Source organism: Lepisma saccharinum, chromosome 2 (assembly GCF_977018435.1).
Source record: "Lepisma saccharinum chromosome 2, izLepSacc3.1, whole genome shotgun sequence".
Taxonomy (NCBI): domain Eukaryota; kingdom Metazoa; phylum Arthropoda; class Insecta; order Zygentoma; family Lepismatidae; genus Lepisma; species Lepisma saccharinum.
Genome location: NC_139230.1, coordinates 350,912 through 356,911, shown reverse-complemented (window position 1 = coordinate 356,911; position 6,000 = coordinate 350,912).

Genomic DNA, 6,000 nt, shown 5'->3' with positions numbered 1-6,000 from the left:
CAACACAGTATTTTTGATACTTGTCCTTTGGCAAAAAGTTCTTTTACCGTCGAGCCTTTCGGCGACCAGTTTTTTGTGATCTTTTCATAAGCTGGACAGTGTTTTTGAGACCTGTCCTTTAGCGACCCGTTCTTGAAGCGACGTGTCCTTCGGCGAACCAGTCTTTTTGTGACCTTTCCATATGCCACACAGTCATTTTGAGACTTGTCCTTCGGCCAGATTTTCCTTTAAAAAGCGTGTATTTCGGCGACACAGTCTATTTGTGACCTTTCTACATGCTGCATAGTTTTCTTGAGACTTGTCCTTTGGCGACCCGTTCTTTTAAATACGTGTCCCTCGGAGGCTCAGTCTTTTGGTAACCTTTCCATATTCTACACAGTACTCTTGAGACTTGTCCTTTGGCAACCCGTTCTTTTAGCGGCGTGTCCGTCATCGACCCAGTCTTTCTGCAACATTTCCGTTTGATATACAGTGTTATTGAGTTTTGTCCTTTGGCGACCTGTTCTTTAGCGGCGTGCTAAACGGTGACCCAGTGTTTTTTGTGACCTTTTCATATGCAACACAGTGTTTTTGAGACTTGTCCTTTGGCGACCCGTTCTTTAAGCGGCGTGTCTTTCGGCCACCAGTCTTTTTGTGATCTTTTCATAAGCTGGACAGTGTTTTTGATACATGTTCTATCGCGATCCGTTCTTTTAGCGGCGTGTCCATCGGCGACCCAGTGTTTGTGTTACCTTTCCATATGCAACACAGCGTTTTTGAGACTTGTCCTGTGGCCACCCGTTCCTTTAGCGGCATTTCCTTCCGCGACCCAGTCTTTGGTGACCTTTCCATATGATACACAGTGATTTTGAGACTTAGTCACTTTCGACCCGTTCTTCTAGTGGTGTGTCATTCAGCGACCAGACCTTTTATGACCTTTCTATATGCTACACAGTGTTTTTGAGACTTGTTCCTTTAGCGATCCGTTTACTTAGCGGTGTGTCCTTTCGTTGACTCGGTGTTCTTGTGACCTCTCCATATGCTACACAGTGATTTTGAGACCTGTCCTTTGTTGACCCGTTCTTTTAGCGGCGTTTCATTAGGCGACGCAGTCTTCTTGCGACCCTTCCATATGCTCCACAGTGATTTTGTAATCTGTGTTTTGGCCACTCGTTCCTTTAGTTTGGTTGCCTTCAGCGGCCAGCATTTTTATAACAATTCCATATGCAACATAGGGTTTTTGAGACTTGTTCTTTCGCGATCAAATCTTTTAGCGGATTGTCCTTCGGCGATCCAGTGTTTTTGTGACATTTCCATATGCAACACAGTGTTTTTGAGACTTGTCCTTTGGCAACCAGTTCTTTTAGCGACGAGCCTTTCGGCTACCAGTTTTTTGTGATCTTTTCATAAGCTGGACAGTGTTTTTGAGACCTGTCCCTTAGCGACAATTTCTTGAAGCAACGTGTCCTTCGGCGAAACTGTCTTTTTGTGACCTTTCCATATGCCACACAGTCATTTTGAGACTTGTCCTTTGTCGACCCGTTCTTTTAAAGGCGTGTCCCTCGGAGCTCAATCTTTTGGTAACCTTTCCATATTCTACACAGTGCTCCTGAGACTCATCTTTTGGTGACCTTTTCTATTAGCGGCGTGTCCTTCAGCGAACCAGTCTTTCTGCTACATTTCCATATCATTCATAGTGTTATTGAATATTGTCCTTTGGCGACACGTTCTTTAGCGGCGTCTCTCTCGGCGACCCAGTCTTTTTGTGACCCTTCCATATACTACACAGTGTATTTGAGACTTATTCTTTGGCGACCCTTTCCTTTAGCGGAGTTTCCTTTAGCGGCCCAGGCTTTTAATCAAGTTTCAAAACAGGCACAGTCTTTTGGTAACCTTTCCATATTCTGCACAGTGCTCTTGAGCCTTGTCCTTTTGTGACCCGTTCTTTTAGCGGCGTGTCCTTCGTCGACCCAGTCTTTCTGCAACATTTCCATCTGATATACAGTGTTATTGAGTCTTGTCCTTTGGCGACCCGTTCTTCAGCGGCGTGCTAAACGGCGACCCAGTGTTTTTTGTGACCTTTCCATATGCAACACAGTGTTTTTGAGACGTGTCCTTTGGCGACCCGTTCTTTTAGCGGCGTGAATTTCGGCGACCAGTTTTTTGTGATCTTTTCATAAGCTGGACCGTGTTTTTGAGAACTGTCCTTTAGCGACCCGTTCTTGAAGCGACGTGTCCTTAGGCGAACCAGTCTTTTTGTGACCTTTCCACATGCCACACAGTCATTTTGATACTTGTCCTTTGGCGACCCGTTCTTTTAAATACGTGTCCCTCGGGGGCTCAGTCTTTTGGTAACCTTTCCATATTCTACACAGTGCTCTTGACACTTGTCCTTTGGCGACCCGTTCTTTTAAAGGCGTGTCCCTCGGAGCTCAGTCTTTTGGTAACCTTTCCATATTCTACACAGTGGTCTTGAGCCTTGTCCACTGGTGACCCGTTCTTTCAGCGGCGTGTCCTTCATCGACCCAGTCTTTCTACAACATTTCCATTTGATATACAGTGTTATTGAGTCTTGTCCTTTGGCGACACGTTCGTTAGCGGCGTGCTAAACGGCGACCCAGTGTTTTTTGAGACCTTTCCATATGCAACACAGTGTTTTTGAGACTTGTCCTTTGGCGACCCGTTCTTTTAGCGGCGTGTCTTTCCGCCACCAGTCTTTGGTGACCTTTCCATATGATACACAGTGATTTTGAGACTTAGTCACTGGCGACCCGTTCTTTTAGTGGTGTGTCATTCAGCGACCCGACCTTTTATGACCTTTCTATATGCTACACAGTGTTTTTGAGACTTGTTCTTTGTTGACCCGTTCTTTTAGCGGCGTTTCTTTAGGCAACGCAGTCTTCTTGCGACCCTTCGATATTCTCCGCAGTGATTTTGTAATCTGTGTTTTGGCCATTCATTCCTTTAGTTTGGTTTCCTTCAGCGGCCTATCCTTTTTATAACCATTCCATATGCAACATAGGGTTTTTGAGACTTGTTCTTTCGCGATCAATTCTTTTAGCGACGTGTCCTTCGGCGACCTAGTGATTCTGTTACCTTTCCATATGCAACACCTCGTTTTTGAGACTTGTCCTGTGGCGACCCGTTCCTTTAGCAGCATTTCCTTCCGCGACTCAGTCTTTGATGAACTTTCCATATGATACACAGTGATTTTGAGACTTAGTTATTGGCGAACCGTTCTTTTAGTGGCGTGTCATTCAGCGACCCAGTCCCTTTATGACCTTTCTATATGCTACACAGTGTTTTTGAGACTTGTTCTTTCAGCGAAATGTTTCCTTAGCGTTGTGTCCTTCATTGACCCGGTGTTCTTGTGACCTCTCCATATGCTACACAGTGATTTTGAGACCTGTCCTTTGTTGACCCGTTCTTTTAGCGGCGTTTCTTGAGGCGACGCAGTCTTCTTGCGACCCTTCCATATGCTACAAAGTGATTTTGTAATCTGTGTTTTGGCCACTCGTTCCTTTAGTTTTGTTTCCTTCAGCGGCCCAGCCTTTTTATAACCATTCCATATGAAACATAGGGTTTTTGAGACTTGTTCTTTCGCGTTCAATTCTTTTAGCGGATTGTCCTTCGGCGATCCCGTGTTTTTGTGACATTTCCATATGCAACACAGTATTTTTGAGACTTGTCCTTTGGCAACCAGTTCTTTTAGCGACGAGCCTTTCGGCTACCAGTTTTTTGTGATCTTTTCATAAGCTGGACAGTGTTTTTGAGACCTGTCCTTTAGCGACCCGTTCTTGAAGCGACGTGTCCTTCGGCGAACCAGTCTTTTTGTTACCTTTCCATATGCAACACAGCGTTTTTGAGACTTGTCCTGTGGCGACCCGTTATTTAGCGGCATTTCCTTACGCGACCCAGTCATTGGTGACCTTTCCATATGATACACAGTGATTTTGAGATTTAGTCATTGGCGACCCGTTCTTTTAGTGGTGTGTCATTCAGCGACAAGACCTTTTATGACCTTTCAATATGCTACACAGTGTTTTTGAGACTTGTTCTTTTAGTGATCCGTTTCCTTAGCGGTGTGTCCTTCATTAACTCGGTGTTCTTGTGACCTCTCCGTATGCTACACAGTGATTTTGAGACCTGTCCTTTGTTGACCCGTTCTTTTAGCGGCGTTTCTTTAGGCGACGCAGTCTTCTTGCGACCTTTCCATATGCTCCACAGTGATTTTGTAATCTGTGTTTTGGCCAATCGTTCCTTTAGTTTGGTTTCCTTCAGCGGCCCAACCTTTTTATAACCATTCCATATGCAACACAGTGTTTTTGAGACGTGTCCTTTCGCGATCCGTTCCTCTAGCGCCGTGTCCATCGGCGACCCAGTGCTTTTGTGACATTTCCATATGCAACACAGTGTTTTTGAGACTTGTCCTTTGGCGACCCGTTCTTTTACCTGTGTGCCTTTCGGCGACTAGTCTTTTGTGTTATTTTCATAAGCTGGACAGTGTTTTTGAGACCTGTCCTTTAGCGACCCGTTCTTGAAGCGACGTGTCCTTCGGCGAACCATTCCTTTTGTGACCTTTCCATAAGACACACAGTCATTTTGAGACATATCCTTCGGCCAGTTTTTCCTTTAGCAAGCGTGTATTTCGGCGACAGAGTCTATTTGTGACCTTTCTACATGCTGCATAGTTTTCTGGAGACTTGCCCTTTGGCGACCCGTTCTTTTAAATACGTGTCCCTCGGAGGCTCAGTCTTTTGGTAACCTTTCCATATTCTACACAGTGCTCTTGAGACTTGTCCTTTGGCGACCCGTTCTTTTGAAGGCGTGTCCCTCGGAGCTCAGTCTTTTGGTAACCTTTCCATATTCTACACAGTGCTCTTGAGACACATCTTTTGGTGACCTTTTCTATTAGCGGCGTGTCTTTCAGCGACCCATTCTTTCTCTTACATTTCCATATCATTCATAGTGTTATTGAATCTTGTCCTTTGGCGACACTTTCTTTAGCGGCGTCTCTCTCGGCGACCCAGTCTTTTTGTGACCCTTCCATATACGACACAGTGTATTTGAGACTTATTCTCTGGCGACCCTTTCCTTTAGCGGAGTTTCCTTTAGCAGCCCAGGCTTTTAATCAAGTTTCAAAACGTGTCCCTCGCAGGCACAGTCTTTTGGTAACGTTTCCATATTCTGCACAGTGCTCTTGAGCCTTGTCCTTTGGTGACCCGTTCTTTTAGCGGCGTGTCCTTCATCGACCCAGTCTTTCTGCAACATTTCCATTTGATATACAGTGTTATTGAGTTTTGTCCTTTGGCGACCTGTTGTTTAGCGGCGTGCTAAACGGCGACCCAGTGTTTTTTGTGACCTTTCCATATGCAACACAGTGTTTTTGAGACTTGTCCTTTGGAGACCCGTTCTTTAAGCGGCGTGTCTTTCTGCCACCAGTCTTTTTGTGATCTTTTCATAAGCTGGACAGTGTTTTTGATACATGTTCCATCGCGATCCGTTCTTTTAGCGGCGTGTCCATCGGCGACCCAGTGTTTGTGTTACCTTTCCATATGCAACACAGCGTTTTTGAGAATTGTCCTGTGGCCACCCGTTCCTTTAGCGGCATTTCCTTCCTCGACCCAGTCTTTGGTGACCTTTCCATATGATACACAGTGATTTTGAGACTTAGTCACTTTCGACCCGTTCTTCTAGTGGTGTGTCATTCAGCGACCAGACCTCTTATGACCTTTCTATATGCTACACAGTGTTTTTGAGACTTGTTCTTTTAGCGATCCGTTTCCTTAGCGGTGTGTCCTTCATTGACCCTGTGTTCTTGTGACCTCTCCATATGCTACACAGTGATTTTTAGACCTGTCCTTTGTTGACCCGTTCTTTTAGCGGCGTTTCTTGAGGCGACGCAGACTTCTTGCGACCCTTCCATATGCTACACAGTGATTTTGTAATCTGTGTTTTGGCCACTCGTTCCTTTAGTTTTGTTTCCTTCAGCGGCCCAACCTTTTTATAACCATTCCATAT